This window comes from Temnothorax americanus, unplaced genomic scaffold, assembly GCF_048541705.1.
Source record: "Temnothorax americanus isolate GAGA-0224 unplaced genomic scaffold, ASM4854170v1 Scaffold4, whole genome shotgun sequence".
Taxonomy (NCBI): domain Eukaryota; kingdom Metazoa; phylum Arthropoda; class Insecta; order Hymenoptera; family Formicidae; genus Temnothorax; species Temnothorax americanus.
The window spans coordinates 4,422,717-4,440,984 of NW_027509547.1; the positions used below are offsets into that span (position 1 = coordinate 4,422,717).

An 18,268-nucleotide genomic window follows, 5' to 3' on the forward strand; every position below is an offset into this window, starting at 1 on the left:
TTTCTCTTAAAATAATTTAGTGACAGGATTAACTTCAAGTTTAAATCAGATAAATCCATAAAAACTTTTTGCCAGTCGGTTATTTAAAAAACGATCGCATATTTTGCGAGCGCGTTGCTGAAAGCCACATACTCACTTCGAAGTTCGTTTTATTATATGTATTTCGCTTACGTTTTCATCCCGCGTTTGATAAACGGCGACATAAATCCAACGAGGAGCGTTCGTTAGAACGGATCTTTTTCTATCCACGGGAGGTTGCCCTCTTCATCATCGTTCCCGAGTACAAGCGTAAAAGCCGACGTTAGGGGACGAGCGCATATGACTCGCCTGTAGAAGCGAAGATAGCAGAGCAATCGTGTAGGCGTTACATGGTCTCTTGTTATGGAGCTCCTATAGATATATTCTCATATTGAGGTCTATCCGCACCTCGAATTCACGTTCGCAAAACTCGCTATTCATTGATATGGAGGCCGCGTGAAAAACTCAATAGAAAGATAATGGTCTACACGTCGCATCTTTTACATATATTCATAAATTGAAGTTGAAAAATTGTGGTTTTGCAATAATTTAATTTTTTTTTATTTATTTAAAATATGTTTTTATTGTACTTTTACAGATACAGGTTGCGTTTCGATATTCACTGTCAATACTGAAAATCTATATTTTTCTATATTTTACGACACGTATACCATAGATTTTCAGTACTGATGACAGTTGGTGACAGTAAATTTCGGAATGCAGCCACAGTTAAAGTACATGATATTGAATTTTCAAAAATACAATAAGCACAGATGTAGAAAAATTATATACAAATACGCGGATGTGAATAGTTTTGCAATGTGATGTTTTCGTGCGCAAAACCGCAGGTGTGTTTCTTAAGCTGATCGATCGATGTCCCGGTGATGTGACGACGCGCGTCACACGATGGTAACACGATGAAGAAGAAGAAGAAGAAGTGGGTCAAGCTCCCTCCCGATCGAGCAAGTTGGACGGCGAGAATTAAAAGCCGGGGATAGGCGGTACCGTTTGTCGTGTCCCGCGAGTTTCGCTGTCGTAGCCGACGACGAATTGGTGATGCAAGTTGTCACTACGTTTTTGCGTTCGCACGATGTATGTCTGTCGAATCCTGGTCTGTTTCATGCCGAGCACGCGTTTTTCTGCGTTACACATTTCTCAAAACTGGCTGAAAGATTTCAACCTGATCATTGAACCTAGATATCTTATACAGTAGAATTTAGTTATTGGCTCTATACTTTTTTCAAAGAAAAGTTAATAAAAAAAATAGCCATAATTTCTTATATATGTGACTCTGTGTTTCTTTCTTAATAGGTCACAATTATCAAAGTTTTTTTAATCAATTTATATTTTTGGATCTGTTATTAAGCTTAAGCGATTAAATAGCTATCTATATCTTAAAGAAATTATTAATTGATAAAGACGCCAGATGTTGCTCTATATATACGTATAATGTGAGGAACGTACCAGGCTTAAACTAGGTTGCCAGGCGGGTCGAATTTTAATATGTGTTTCAGGCAATTAAAGTCATCGTCTAAACGATGTCACCCGGAGCGATTCTTCGTCACGTGTTTTAATGAGAACGGCTACCTGCGATGGTGTGTTCAAAACATACGTCAACAAGATCGCCACGATTCATTTTCTACGGTATACCGGATATAATAATTTATAATACACGAGAAAGTTTCATTTTCTATTGTCTTGAGGAATTTTATAATGATTATCATAAAAAATGTTTTAATCTCTGTGATTAATTAATTCTTTGAAATAGTAATTAATGATATAGTTTCATACTCTATAGCGATTTTATGTAAAAGATTCAAAGTATCATAAAGAAACACTGATAATGAGATATTTTTTTCGAATTGTTGTGTCAATTGTACTAATTAATTTTGTATTAATATTCTCTAATTTATTTAATATAAAGCTGGAAAAATCACAATTTTAAGTCTAAAACATTTTGAGAGCAACGGTGAAATCTTTGCATTAATGATTCAAATAATGCTTAAATCAAATTCTCATATTATTTAACACCAACTGTGACTTTCTAATACAAAGAGAAATATCGATGATGTTTCTATAAATATTTATATCGCATTGAATCGACATATTCTCGTTGATGTTCGTATCGTTGACATTAATTGCCAGCATTAATGTAAGATGTTTCTAATCGCATATGTCCATCGCAACGCGCGGCGACGTAGGAACATCGGGGAGTCAAGCTGTACCACGGTTTACAATTCCGGCGAGTGATAAGCGCAACTTATGTGCCGACTTTGTGGCCACTGTCAGACAGCGCGAAGGCCAAGGACGCAGTGTGACACGAGGATTACGTTCCCACGAGAAAGAAACAGCGCATCCACAGTGCGTGTGTGTTCCGCTACCTATATTAACAATTATCTGCATACGCGGGTGGCATGGCTTTTTGGCGCGAGGAGAGTAATTAGAATCGCACAGCGCAAGAGGGTCTCGCGAATTTTCCATTCGAGGCATTATCGTTAATCGTGCAGCCTCTTTATTTTCGTCATTATCACGCGAAACTTTGTATTTGTCATACCAATGCGTGGAACACTCGTTAGTAATTTTCAAATTATCATCGCATTATTTCTATAATTCGCATGTCGCTATTATATTTGCTATCAAGTTTTTCCAGTCCAATTTCTTGAACATTTTTGTTACTTAATTTCAAAAGAGAATGTTTACTTCTTGAGGTGATAAATAAATGCGTGTTAACTTTTAGTGAGAGAAATCGGAAATATTCAATCAGGATCTTAAAAATGTCTTAGAGGAAAATAGTACTTCGTTAAATGACGATTGAACATTGCAGACCAAAGAAATATGTAGGAAATATTTAATGTTTCATTGTAACAAAGTAGAAAAATGGTGCGGTCTGTCCTGAATTTAATGGATATTGGAACAGATGTCATTTAACTGAATAGGTTTTCTGTACCTGTCTTGTTCTTCGACTCTGTGGCAAAGCGGTAAAGGAGGGGGCCAAAGATGCTGCGCGGGCGTGGGAATATTATTCCTCCGGGGGCCACTGACTACAGCGTATGCAGCGTGAGGTCCACGGGCCCCACTCAAGCCGAGTCACTAGACTTATACTCTTTCGAGAGTCCTTCGGACATAAGTCGCAGAACCACGATACAAATGCGTCTCTGTCAGGACTGTATGATCGGCGATAGTAGTTGCATATTGTTTCGAAAAATTGGATACATTTTCCAATGGTTTCTATTAAATTTAAATAAGAATAGCAACGATATTGTTTATTATATTGGAGAAATTAATCAACAAATAGTCATGAACCATTAACTTTTTTAGATAAACAGGATTACAAATTAAATTTATTGAGTTGCAAGTGTTAAAGTGCACATGCAATTTGAACGATAGAAATTAATTTTTTTAAACCGTTAAAAGATAATATTTATTTATTATTCTAACGAGTAGGGGAATACAAATCGAGTAATGCTATTTCAAAGGACTTAAAATAATTTTTAATAGAAAGAAAACGTGAGGTATTTTTTTTGTAACAGAATTTAAGAAAAAAAGGATCCAATTAACTTGAAAAAATGTTTTGTTCGCCAGACTACTACCGCTAACTAATTACGGTCAATCCCGTCCCGACTAAATAACTTACGGTTGCTATTGATTATATAACGCCATTATTAATGAGAGTTCGGAATCACGATTAATGAGAATATTCAGGTTGGACACAAAAGCGACTCCTGAGAAGATCAGAGACAAAAGACGGAGGTATCGGCGCGCTTCGATCGATCCGCGTGTCGCGACCTCGGTGCCTGTGAGGACCCCTATCCGGCAGGTGCTGGCGGCGGGCCCCCGATCCCTCTCTCCGGACCCCCGAGGCTTCTTTCTCGTCCCCACCATCCTCGCGGCGGTGACTCGTTCGGCAGACTCGTTTGATCGCCGCCGCTCACGACTCTCCAGGTACGCCGGGACGATAATTATTATCCTTGCGTAACCGCCCTCGGGGCGAGATATCAGTGTACCCTAGGTGTGTGCTCCTGGGAATAAATATGCGTCCCGCTCTTTCTCCCGCTCTTCCGACCGGCCCGTTTCCACCGGTGGAGTTTCGATGCCGGCGAAGAAAAATTAAGAGAAACAGCGCGGGGCGAAGGAGCGAGCGGGGGTGGGGAAACGAAGAGATCGTAAAAGTGAGAAAGAACGAAAGGATAATGGGGGTCAAATGGTTAAAAATCGATCTGTAACAGAGTCTGTCCCGTTTTAGTGTGAATAATGATTTGATTTTATCGAGAATGCATTTTACATTGCATTATTATGCACAACATGCATTTCTCATACAATTATTTAATGCACGTAAATTAATGAAAATATTTTCGAGAGAAATGGTCGATGTAATTCACGGTATTGATTAAGGGATTTTTCATAGTTGCTATTCCGTATATAAATATTATAGAATTAACTATAGATAAATATTAAGTTCTGATAGTGTCGTGTGATTGTATGTAAATTAATTAATACCTTTGGACTAGAATAATCAATTATTTTATGAATTATTTCTCAATTGTGTTATGAATTAATAAGAAATTCAAAAATCATAAACAATGATGAGAAAAATTACATATTTAATGTGTGACATTCTCCGCGAACAAAGTCGAAGGGGGATTTCAATGTTCGGCAGACAAATTAATAAAAATCAAGAGACCAGAAGAAAACGAATGAGAGGGTAATAGGGGTCAAATGATATCCGGCCAGGAACCATCCGTCTTCAGTCTATATACTGCACCTTTCCAAAAAATAAGCATCTTATTCGTCTTCTTTTCTTCTCTTTTTTTAAGCGCGGTATATAATATAATAATAAATATATATATATATATATATTAGGTATATAAAGAGATTTTTGATACATATTTAATTAGATTAAAAGATAATCGATACAAAAGTAATTGTAATAAGACAATTGTAACATATACGATAAGCCCAACGTTAGTCGCCATACAAATATGCTGGAAAAAGTGTAAGAACGTTCTACGCTCTCATCAGTTAGTCCAAGTTAATAGATGTGCATTTTTCCTACGCATCGAAATCGTCATGCACGATTGAATTGAGAATTGAGCGAGCATGGCTGTTCGTGGCGCCAATGTCGCTAGAATTTTCCTGCTGCGGGCATGCGTCCGATTACCGCTGGCAGTCCGCATTCCGAATCGTTAAGGCGATAATGTATTCGGTCGACGGGCGTATTAAGGATACTTTATTGCTCGACGCTTAATGCGTGCGCGGCGGTCGGGTGCTCAGCGAAGCGCATCCGCAGGCTCTCGGGTTTCCGTAAGAGCCTGGCTGCATGGCGCGCGGCAACGAGATGCGCTGCGCGTTCGCCACGAGCACGCGCGCGACCGATAAGGCGGCGAAAAATTTCGACGCGCGTTAAACGCGTCGTTCCGGGTCGTCGGCCGCGGGACCGGCCGGGTTTGAATTATTGGCCGATACGCTATCACGATACGGTATTATATACGGGGAGGGAAAGATCGCCTCTTCTGCGCGGCCCGCGCGCCGCAGCTCGTAAATATTGGCCAACGTAATTTATTTATCATTACTGACAAGCCGACCGCGGCCGTTATAATTTATCGTAACGCATCAATTGCCGCTTAACATTGGAACAATATGATACCGGTCGATCCTGCGCGAAAAGCTCGCGCGCCAGCGTGTATCGTTTTGAATTATCGGCTTATCGGTGCGTTATCGGGCTTGTCGATGCGATCGCTCATCGAGGCCGCTTCCTATTAACGTTGGTGATTGTAAAACATTTATCGTGGTTTGCATCTTGATGATGGCTATTAGCTTGTTAAAATCTTTTTGCGGTGAATTATATCTTGCTCGTGCGTTACATGGTACTTGGGTTCTAAAACTTTTTTGTTGAAAAAGAGCTAATACTCAAAATTAAGTTTTTAAAATTTCCCAATGATTTTGATATCTAGACTTAAATAATTAGTATTTAAACCGAAATAAAAATAATTAATTTACTTTCGTTATATATAATCATTACTTTTTGTATGTTTATTTACGTCAAAGAATGAATTTTTCATATTTTCATTTTTGGATCTTACAAAGTCTGGATTTTTATGTCATTAGCCCGAGGATCGCGTTGGAAAAGTCAACAGATCTTTCATGACAACCTAACATTACGACGTTAAGACACCGCGTTACCGTCTCGGAGCAAAAAGCGCTAAACTGCTAATCGCGTAATTGTCCAGTTGGCAAGAGGAGACGCTCCCGCCTCGTCCTCTAGGAATCACGCGGGGCACGCGAACGGGAGGAAGTGACCTACCGCATGTACAGATAATAAAAAGCGTTTGCACCCGTAAATACACGAGGGCCGCTCCCCTCTTGTACTCGTTCCGGGCATACCGGGAGCAGGGCCGTAAATTTATCAGCCGACCATCAGCCATCGTAAGCAGCGGATAATGCGCCATGCGCACCGATGCATGTTGCGTGCGCGTATGCCGACGCGTAATTGAGCGCGTACGCGTCGCGAACGCATTTCTCTGTAGAAGATGGGAAAGAGGCCAGAGGGCTGATGTACAAACCTTTCGGTTATGAAAGTAATGAACATCGCGCTATAGGAATTTCTAGACAATAATAACTTGTTGATTATCATCACTAAATGGCATAATTAAACATTAATTTTTAAGTAAAATTTTTAATTAAAGCCAAGTGGATTTTCCGAGCTTAACGAGCGTCGATGGATTGTCATCAGTTGTATCGAGAAAAAGAATCACGCGATTTAAAAAAATGCCGTTTTATGAAAAAGCGAAGTGTGTATTAGCCGGGGTAAGTAATTCAGGTCGTGTAATGACAGCTGGCATTCTTGCGGTGTTATTTGCCATCGGTGATCATAATTTCGCGGATCATTCCCGTCACGAATGCACAGTCGTTCGGCTGAACGTGCGCGTGAACGTGGATAGATAATGCGAACTCGTTTCTCTCGAACGCCTCGGGCGTTACGTTTAGATGGAAGGGACTGCCGTAGCCGCGCCACTTCTCTCTGCGTTTTTCATATCCGGTCGCTTTGATAAATTCTGCGGCTACGCTCTTACCGCATCGTTTGCATACAATGGTGGCTTTTCATAGCCTATAGGTCCGTGCTCTCCTCGCAAGGATTTAATTAGGACGCGACGAATTATTATACATGTTTTCGCAGATTACCGTCTCACATTCCCACAATACGAGCTAATAGCGGCTTCTTTCTCGCGACACGCACTCGGATCGATGAATTCTCTATGATTTACGATCTTCGATCTATTGAATCGAGACACAGAAGCACGTTGTTAGAGCCGATAAGCAATTTTCAAGCCGGTTGCACGGTGATTGAAAAGCCCGTTGTTCGTCAAATTTTTAGCTTATTGTTAGAGTAAATGGTGCGTAGAAATAATTGCTTCTCTACGTATATATACTTGTAAAACGACTGCAAGATATTTCTTCAATTGCGCAATCGGCGTAGTTGCACAGTAGAGTAACTGTTTATAGATAAGATAAAAACATCATAAGATAAAAATATCAACTCGTTCCCGATTGTTTATTTTCATTACAGCGTCCATCCGGCATTCTCTCACGATTCCGCGGGAACGATTGTTCCGCGCAGTCATTTTAGGCTTAGGCTCACGGACCTAAACTCAATATACTGTAGATACTTATGTTTATCTCACATACCTATGTGTTCTCGTAAGTGGTAGCGTAATACAGTTAAGAAAAAAATTGAAGCAAAGCATAATTTAAGGACAAGAAAATAAGGAATACCTTGTATCTTGTTATATAATAAAGAATGTACTAAATATCTACATATAAAATTGCAAGCACTTTTATTAAATAAAAAAAAAAGAATTTATAAATTTTGATGTACTCTAATATAATTATATAATACTCTCTTTCTATTATATACGTATACTCTAATATTTTTTAATCAATAAGAGCTCTACTCGATTGCTATTAATAATATAAATATTATCGTAGAACATGCACTTCGACCATTGGCTTTGGTTTATACAATAAAAAGGCAAAGGTCTTCAGGGAAGAGTTAAAACACAATCGCAAATCCGAATAGGGGCCATAGGGCTAGCAGTAAATACGCTTCCGCATTTCGTGGGCTGTTCGTAGCTATTGACAAGAACCATAAACTGTACACGTACCTCCGGCGACGCGTACGACGTCAGGAAGGAAGAGAGAGAGAAGAGAGAGACAACGAGAGAGAATAAGAGAGAAAGAGATAATACGAGACAGCCACACGCGGGAGCCAAGCTTCTATCCTCGATAATGCGAGCCGTTCGATGCCTCGGGCGTTGTGTTTGCGATAGGAGGCCGTTCAAGGCTTCCAGTTTCCTTCTCGAGTCGTCTTAGATCTCGATCCCTGCCGCGGGAACATCAATATGAATGTCTTGATTGTAGTGAGTTCCGACGGTACAATATTGCGCGCAACAATAAGATACGAATTGTCGATATCGTATAACGTAAACGAGGTATTTTTCGAACATAATAGATGATTATAAAAAGTCGAAACATGCGATGAGACAACCAGAGAAAGTACGATGAACGATAAAATAAAGAAATTTTTAAATGATGAACATTTTAAAGTAATCCATTAAAATGTCACTGAAAAAAAGAGGTCATACCTAAATTGATCAAATCAGAGTTTAGTCAATTTGTCACTTATAATGGAAGAAACGCGAAACGTTTTTGCTTGAATTGCAAACAGTTAAAAACCATGAAACAATAAATTAATAATTAAGCATACAGTAATTGTATCGACAATAAATTAAGAATGAAGAAACTTTAATTTTTGTAATTGACCGATGGAATAACATAGCGGAGTGAATCATATAGCAGCGTCAACAAATCACGTGTCACATTGGCTACAGTCCGATTTGAGTGCTTCTAGAAGAGGTTCTCGTCGTACGATAAAACACATTAACACAAAACGCATGATAACTATAATTTCCCTAGTCCGACCTGGCGCAAACGCACGTGGATAATTAATTTATTAGCGCCTTAACGGTACCAGAAAATTGCGACCTTGATGGTTGAATGTAGTCGACGAGGGAACCCCACCGTGTGTGTCTGCCACAATGCCGGCTGATGCCGGGCTTATTTGTATCTTCAAGCTCCACGATAATTCCGTTTCTTCGCGTTACTGGCCGACAGCCGCGCGGCAGCGGTAGCTCATAATAGTTTCTAATGAAAACCTTAGCCAATTACATAATGCCGGTTTCCGCGGATCTTTTTGCTCTCGCGCGTCATTGGTGGACGATCATCTTCGCGCGAGAAAGTGCTCGCCTGGGTACGAATAGTAATGCAAATGGTAACAACATTGCGCTTCTCGGAATCGTGGAAATTACTATCTCGGATTCCGCGTTCTTTTTTCGTTTTCCTGGGATAGCGGTAAATTCTCCACGCGCCTGTCCTTCTTAAAATAATAAATCTATATGTTTACTTCTATACGATTTAAAATATTATAATCTGAAAAAGTATTCTCTCATCGATTCTTCGTCTATATACAGAATGAAATATTGTATTTATGAAAGGAAAAAGTGTCTCTTTATTTACTATATTTACTATTTTCTCATATATATATATATAAGTATATATATATATATATATATACTTTTATCGTCTATATTAAAAAAATTTTTTTTTATTGTGTGTTTATTAATTCTAAAATTTAGTAATTATGATAAAGAGAAAACTAATATCAACATCTGTTACATTTGTCTCCGAATTTTCCGAATATCCATTCTTCACGCTTCACTTTCCATTATTTTTGTCTGATTCAAAATATAGCTATATCCGCTCATCACAAGTGTAACAGATAGTTTAATCGCATGGATTATTAGATCTTGGATATGCAATTTCATATGGGTTTGCAACACCGTCATGGTGGTGCCCATCATCTCGGTGATGTTGTTGATGTCAGCGGCGGCGATAGCTTGTCCATTCTTGTCCGCGCGCATCTTTCCCGTCCGCGGTAGGAGCGTTCGTTTTAAGTGCACGTTACATGTATACACGTGTGTACGAATGTGCGAGGTACCAGCCGGTATTACACGTCCGTATTACGCGTAATGATAGACCAGGACGGTTCCCATTAACGCTCGGAGCACCCGCGTTTCTACGGCGCGATCGCCTTCTTCTAAATGGCTACCTAATTACACGGGGTACACCGAAGACGGAGAAGGGGGGCGGCGGTTTCTTCTTTTACTATACATAAGGGTGAACGCCGTAATATAAAAATTATTCGTTTAAGAAACTTTAGACAAATGCATTCAAATTTTCATAATTTATTGTTGCGAGTCAACTTCATATAATGTGAAACCACGATGAACTTATGAGATATATGAGTTGAGGATTATAGTTTTTTACGAGCTTTTTCGTAAAATTTTATGTACAAATGTTAACATCGATTGTACATAATACTTTAATACAATCTTAGATATAAATCAATATCTAATAAGTAAGAGTATCTTATATTAAAGTGTAATTAATTATTGTACTTTCAGATATTAATTTCAAATTAATATCTTATTAGAAAATTAAATTTCTTCTACTTTTCTAAATTTCATTCTAGCGATTACAGTTTAAACGTCAGATGTAAAGTAGAAATTTTGTTTTGATAATAAAAATATACACTATAATAAATAGTGATTTAAATTCTGATAAATAATTTAATCTCTTATACTTTTCACAATCTATTCTTGTTATAATCCATTTAACGGACGTTCTGCAAAGGCTTGCTTTTAGTGTAATCTTCACAAGTAGGCGTAAGGCAATTCTTGGAAGTAGGATGCGCAATGAGAGGGTAAAATAGTTGAACTCGCTGTTTTAACTCCGTCGTCTAACGTGTCATTTGTGTACACGAGCAGATTGCCGGCCGAGATCTCAAGAGTCCGGCCGGTGCAACGAGTTTGCGCGCTCGAAACCAACGCTCGTGTCTCGCGTGCAAAGGTGGCACCTTAGAAACTCTGCCAGTCAATGATCATTAAGTAGGGAAAACGTGCGAGGTTGTTAGTGGACACCATTGTCTCTTATGTTAAAGCGTGGCTATCGTTGTCTTAATGTCTGTCATTAATCATGTATCGTCGCGGCGGCGCGCACTCGCGGCTGACCCGTTTTAAAATTAGTCAAGATGCAAAACAAACCGCGGTGCAAGCCCGTCTCGTCGCGCGCCGCGTCGTTGCGTGTCTGTAAATAATGCGTATCGACATGTCCACAGGTGGTGCCTCCGCATAATACGACGACGGCATACGTTACAGCACAGTGGCAAAGAAATCCTTGTTGGTCCGCGATCGTTCGGCCGCGCATAATAAGGCTTTGAAAAGAAAAATCCGCTAATAAATTTGCATTGTATTGTTTGCGATGCGATAATCAATGCCTCCACGTCGAGTTTTCCATATTACATAACGTTGCACATGACGGAAGTGACGTGTTTATTGACTCGGTGAAGTCGAGAGATTGAATCCCGCGCGTAAATCGGTCCCGCGATTAAAATTTCTGCGGACGAGGAAAAAAAAGCAGAAGAATACAATGCCGATTGTTTTTTTCCTCGCCTTGCTAGCTGCCTATCGTCTTTCATTTTCATCGTCATCATCATTATCGTCATTTTCTTCTAGTTATAATAATTCATCTTCATCTTCCTAGTTAGTATACCGGATTCATTATTTTCCATACCGTACGACTGCAGGCAATCTATCAAACCGTTAATTAATCAAGGCTTATTATTATGCAATGTGAAATGACAATAACATCTGAGGCTCTGCATCGCGCGAGTTCGTCTCTTCAATCTTCGTCTCTTTCTCCTGGCTTGTTCTTCTCTTTATATTCACACACCACGTTTCTACTTCGCGTTAAATAATTCTACACTATTTTATTAATATTTTTGAATGTTACTTTTACTTTATTTTCAGTTTTGGGTAACGAGAGAGATAATACATCGCGTATCTCTGGCAAGTGGTTGAAAAGAACAGTTGCAGTTGAAGAAGAAGCCGTAACGTAATAATAAAATTCGTTCTATGTATTTTCTTCAATCTCTTTTATATCAATTTTATTGTTTTTTCTGTACTTATCAGAGAAATAAACTTTGTATCTCTTGTCTGTTAGATAGTTCGATGTAATTTGTATTACGCGTATCAGTCGTATCACATTTGCGAGAAAAATTGTGCACCGCGGAGTGTTTTGCATTTAAATTGGATACCTCTGCAAATCGTTTTAGTAATAGATCGTTCGCACAATAAAACATTCGGGTAGTTGATGTTCGCGTAACGGGAGGTTCTCTCCGTCCTAATAACCCTTTTAGACTATCCGCGCCGCGGGCAATGCGCATTGAGCGGTCTAAACGCCATAACTTTTCCGCGAATGCCTCCGCGCGGAATAAATCGAATCATTCGCCTTTTCTCGACGCTAATAAATTACACATGCGTTACCTTCTGACGCAACCGCACGCGCATTACGCGCCGCGAGAAGTGGCATTATATCGCCTACGCGATTTTCGCGAATCCTTGCGACATTCCATTCCACGTGCGGAACGTATTTGCCGCACGACGCGAATGTGCGTTGATTAATCGGTATTAGCGCATTGGAAACGCGGTAGCCGAGACGACTCTGTGTTCAGCTATTACGATCTATCGCGCGACATCGGAATTACCTCCTCTCGCAATTAATAAAAACCAGCTATAGCTTCGAACTGTGCGACTCGTCGGTCAGCGCGATAGCATTCCTACACGACTATTCGCGGAAATATATTTATGGCCTCGATATCAGCGTTTTATTCGTCATGAGTGGGCTATCGAATCTTTATAATTTAATTTATTTACTATTTATAATTTTATAAAATATTCAAGATTCTATTACAAAGTTATTTTTTTCTCTCTGTAAGATTGGAGGAAAGCAGATTGGATTGAATCGGCATCATTAATTATTATAAAATAAAGTCCGTCTCGCATAACCTAACATACGTTTTCCATAAACATTTCTCTAGCGTGTGTTTCACCAATGACTCGTTGAAGACATCCTCGTTGTCGTCTATCAGAAGACGAATGCCACCTGCCGTTTTACGACGTAAGCATCGATAAGAAGCGGGCAACGTTCGGCGCGGCTTTGTCACGGCTCTGATCAAGGTACTGGCATCAAGAACGTGCGTTTAGCCCGTAAAAGGCTGAAGGCTCGTGTCGTCCATGTGCGGTTCGACATGCGCCTCCGCGCGGTGTGTCATGCCCACTTGGGAGGATCCTACGCCGATATTGTCAAGCGAGCTACGCGGAATTCCGCGTGCTGAAAACGCGTGGCGACGCGGTATAAAGACGTGGTAGCGAGACAATATTCGCGCAATTTTTACGTACATGTCTCTCCCTTTTTTCGTCTTTCTCCTGATTGCGAGTCTGCTCTCGCGCATGATTGACTATAGCTTTGCCAGAAATATTCCTCCTGAAGTACCGCTATGTCTTACTCGTTTTCAATTATGTTAATTAGATGCGGATACTTATTAATTATTATTACCACTGGTTTCCCATGATCATTTAATATGTATTTAGATATTGGGAGATATTGATGGTACATCATTAAGGATACGCTTCACAAATTAGATAATCCCGTGCTGGATCATTTCTTTAGTAAATACGAGCAGCAGGGATCTTAACTGGAGAATATGCGTTCCATTACGATGGGAAAGGACGAAAGATGATTCGGGCTAGAATTAACCGGCGGCAAGATTTATTACGTCCGCTGTGTTTATAAAACGAGCTCGTGCGGAGCAACGAATGGTAGGCGGCGGTGGCGGGAGCGGCGGTCAAGAAGGAGTAAGAAAGAAATTCTCAAAGGATACGAAAGCGGGAACGCGGTTACGAACGCCTGATACCATAGTGGAGCGTCAGATCGGTTGTATGCGCGGAAAATGGGACTGGTTTTTATCGAGATCGCCGCCTTGCCCGAGCTCCTGCGGGGGGCTCGGCTTTATGTTTAATGCAGAGCCTATTGCAATTGCGCGGTGCACACGTATATATACGCGAAAGAGCTCACCCGTTGCGTCTTCCTAACGTTCACGGGTCTCGCATACCTATATGCACCCGAGAGAGAACGTGCGCGCACACACATTCTAAGCGCACTTTTCAGATGCGTAGGAGCGCGCGTGGACTGAGTTTATGAAACCCCCCATGAGAGATTATAATTTTCCGGTAGAAGATAAGAGATAAATTATATACCATAGAATTGTTAGATGATATACTGATCGCTTCAAAACGTGGCTTTCCGGAGAGTTTTTATAGAAATTTTCAAGTACAATTAAATGGTGTGTGTGTCAAGTTGCAAAGTAGTCAATTTTATTATGTAAGAGATTTTGTAAGAATGATATGTATGTGTATATGATATCCGATTATCTTCAAAAAATTTCAAATATAATTTGAAGGGGATGTATTATAATTTTATCAGCGAATTAATTTTGATAATAAGCCATACGGATGAGCTCTAATATGGATTATCGAATCCTCGAATCTTTAGAATGTAAATCGGATAACACCAAGTTTTTCTCCAAGATTTTTAAGAACCGGCAGAAAATATACAAAAGATCGCGAGTTATACGGCTCGAAAAAGATTCAGGATTGTCCGATACGAAAAAAGAGGGTAAGAAGAAGAATCGATCGATACGAAGGAGGACGCGTGAGGGGGCGAGAGGGCAAGAGCAACGAATGTATCGCGTACCTACACCCCTTTCGTGCCCTCCGAACACGCCTCTCTCGCGAGGAGGAACTCGCGCGGAACCGTTCGGGAGATCGGCCCGATAACAGCATGGCCCCCGTGCGGTTCTTTCGACCCGAGACGAGAGCAAAATACGCTCGCGCGTCCCGCTTTATTGCGGAACGCCTCGTTAATAAAGCGCCGATCCTCTTTTTCTCCGCGCGACTCGCGGCCCGTACTTTGTAACGCGGAGCAGGAAGCGAAGCGGGTGACCGAGCTTGGGATTAGTTCTGGCTATCGCATTACGTTGTTCTATTGCACTCACGCATGTGAAAACTAGTTACACAATATATCAGTTGTGTGTTTTCCACTTAAAATACAGAGTGATACAATATACAATCCAAAAAAGCACCCTTGGCATAATCTCATATAAGCTTATTCAGGGGACCAACTAGTTCCATTCAATAAAAAAACAGCCGCAATTGTTTTTAGAATTATCGGTAGCACTTCGGTTTTAAAGTATTATATATAACATACTAAAAATGTAATATATAATAAAAGTAGTTTAACTTTAAAGATAGGTAATTCTTATTTTAACGAATATGCAGATAATTCAGGAACTTTTGTATTTTATTTTGATTTTTTATTCTACATTAATGAAGCAGCGTAGATCAAAGAATTATTAAACGTTAATCGTTGATTTGAAATCATATTCTTCTCCGTGAAGTGCACATTGCATCTATGGCAGATGCGTGTGCAATCTTCCAAAAGATATCCAGAGGATGTGGTAGGAGAAGGACGATCCTGATTTTATAGTGAGGGAGCATCGACAAGAAGAGGGTAGGGGAAGGTGGAGTAGGTCTGTAGGAGGAGGCGGTCGATCGATGGAACCACTATACCAACAAGCGAGGCGACTGGCAAAAAGTTAATGAAATAATATCAATGCGGAACGCGTATCGCGCGGGGATACAAGTAGTGGGCCAACGAGTATGTAAGGCCGTTGCTCTCCTTGTGGACCCTTCTCAGGGCCTCACCTCCTTCACTCCTTTTCATGGTTCGACGAGTTATTTCTACTTGCGAGCAGAAGAGCGCGGCGGACGGTTTTGCCGACGTCGCGCATTTCTCGTGAATGCCTTGATTTACGAATGCACTGCCGATTTTTGGCCTCGTGGATCTGCAGGTGGTATCGGTGACAGTATATAAATCAGTCGATGTTGGTCATTGTTTAATAAATTGTTTAGTAAATAAAATTATGTATATATCGTGAAGAAGGATAAGTTTAATGAATACTCTAAAATAAAGAATAAACATATATTATTAAACGTAAGATAAATAATTTGATATGAAAAATTGGTTAAGTATATATATATATATATATATATATATATATATATTATTATATATATAACGAGTAGATATTATTGCGCGTGATTGCTCAATGCTACTTTAATTGATTTTAAGTTTTAATTAAATTTAAATTAATGGCAACGCTTATTTAAGACATCAATATACACTTCTTCTCGGCAAATAAAAACAAACGAATCGTGGATGTTGCAGGTTCGCGTTTCCGTGTGTGCACCCGTTGACCGTTTAATTTAATCGAATTTATATCGATCGCACGAAGGCATCTGAATACAATAAAAAGCCCTGTCATTACGACAATGCTTACTTTTTTCATCGCGGACTATTCCGCATGGGATAAAAATTCAGGATGCGGTCTCTGTCGCATCGATCAATAATTACCGTAGTAAATGCGCCGCGCTCCGGAGAATGCTTTCATTCATATTCGCGGCGAGATACAAGAACCGGTCGGAGGAACGGTTCGGTGATCGCGGCACGGCCGTCTCGGTATACCGGATGCCTTCGTGACTACGGGGTCCGACGAGAGCCAGGTCCCAACGTGATTCCCAAACGAGACCGCATCGCCGTACCGCGCGCTGCGAGTACGAAACCGCGAAGCGGACACGTCCCGCGTCCCGCGCTCGCGCCTTTGCCCGCGATTTATGATGGTTCGTGCGAATTTATGTGCGCCCACGTGTATGGCTCCCGCGTCCCCACCCACGACGTGTAACCGTGTGGGACCGAACCTGGCGAACCTGACCGACGTTCCCGTCCGGTTCGACCGGCGATCCATCATCGTAAAAAGCGCTCCTTACCTCTCCTCGCCAACTCGTTGGATTTACACGGCTGCGAGTTGTGGGTGCGTGCGGGTCGTCGATGATGATCGACCGATCGATCGATCGGCCGATTTTATCGGAGACAGAATCATAAGGAGAATTCTGCCTTGTTCTTTCTTGCATGTAAAATTGATAACAAAATTTTGTTCTTCAATGAACGTACCTAAGCATTCCAACAGACTCTCTAGTTCGATTATTTATCTTGGGTTAACATATATGCCAAAAGCTATAATTTCAAAAAAAAACTAAATTAATCAGAAGTATTAGTTTAATTAAAACTAGATTGATTTTATATAATATATTGCAAGAAAATTAAAATAAAAACCTCAAGTTTTATATGTAAATATGTTTTCTGGTTAAAAATTTGCCGTGTTTACAAATGAATAATCGATATTTTTTTATTTTTAATACCTCGTTGTATATCGCCCGCTTCATTTTAAACTATTAAAGAGAAAAAAAAACAAGACAGATTTAAGCAAATCATGATTGCTGAATCTATAAATTCCAAATAAACTATACAATAATTTTTAGAATGTGCAAAAAGGAGAATTAAATCAATCGGGCAAAGAGGTGTAATATTTCGCGACGAAATAAAATTTGCGGTGCAAAGATCAAGAAAGAAAAGAATGATCAATCGACATCAAGTTTGGCCCCTGGTCATATCCCTCATAAAATAACGTCAATCGAATGTTAATGGTTATAGTAGCATAGTTTTTATATTAGCGATAATTTGGTCCAGGTCAGAGGTCGCAACGTAGAGACCTCTTCTCTTTCTCTCTTTCTCTTTTTCTTTCTGTCTCTTTCTCTCTTTCTCTTGCAGTAGCAACGATGCCGCCGGAGCGCTGTCCGAAAATATACGGAGTGCGAAATATAATTAGGTATCCTCTCTCGCAGGTGGTGTTCGTGTATCGATTATTTATTCGCCTGGAGGGCACTCGGCTCTTCTCTCCTTCCTCCTGCTATCCGTGACCAACATTCGGCAGCAATTTATTTCTATCATAACGTTACCGACGAAGACAGAATTCGCGTAATATCAGATTAAGCGGCCTCATAAATTAATTAACTTTTGGACACCACCGCTTCATAACTCTCTTTTATTATAAAACATGATCAAATATCTTCAAAGAAATTCGATAAACTAACAAAATTAACATTCTCGGAATAATGAAACTGTGCGCATTACAGACATATTTCCACTGTTTTTCGAAAACAATTTTTACTTGTTTAACTAATAATAGTGAAGTTAAAAAGTACGATGAAAATGTGACAATTAGCTTGACTTATTTTTAATTTAAGTATTTTAATTAATTTTGATTATATACAAAGCTTTATATAATTTAAGGTTAATAATTATCTAGCATATAAATAAAATTTATCGTTTAGCGAGACAT

General features: G+C 39.8%; 1 long non-coding RNA gene across 1 annotated transcript in view; it reads left to right on the forward strand.

The window, feature by feature from the left end:
• The window catches only part of LOC143902489 (uncharacterized), a 137,362-nt gene extending 122,883 nt beyond the window's left edge, over positions 1-14,479 (forward strand). The window contains exons 3-4 of the long non-coding RNA XR_013258390.1: positions 11,940-12,024; positions 13,010-14,479. This is a non-coding gene — a long non-coding RNA (uncharacterized LOC143902489). The remainder of the gene's footprint in view (positions 1-11,939; positions 12,025-13,009) is intronic.
• Positions 14,480-18,268: the final 3,789 nt, after the last annotated feature.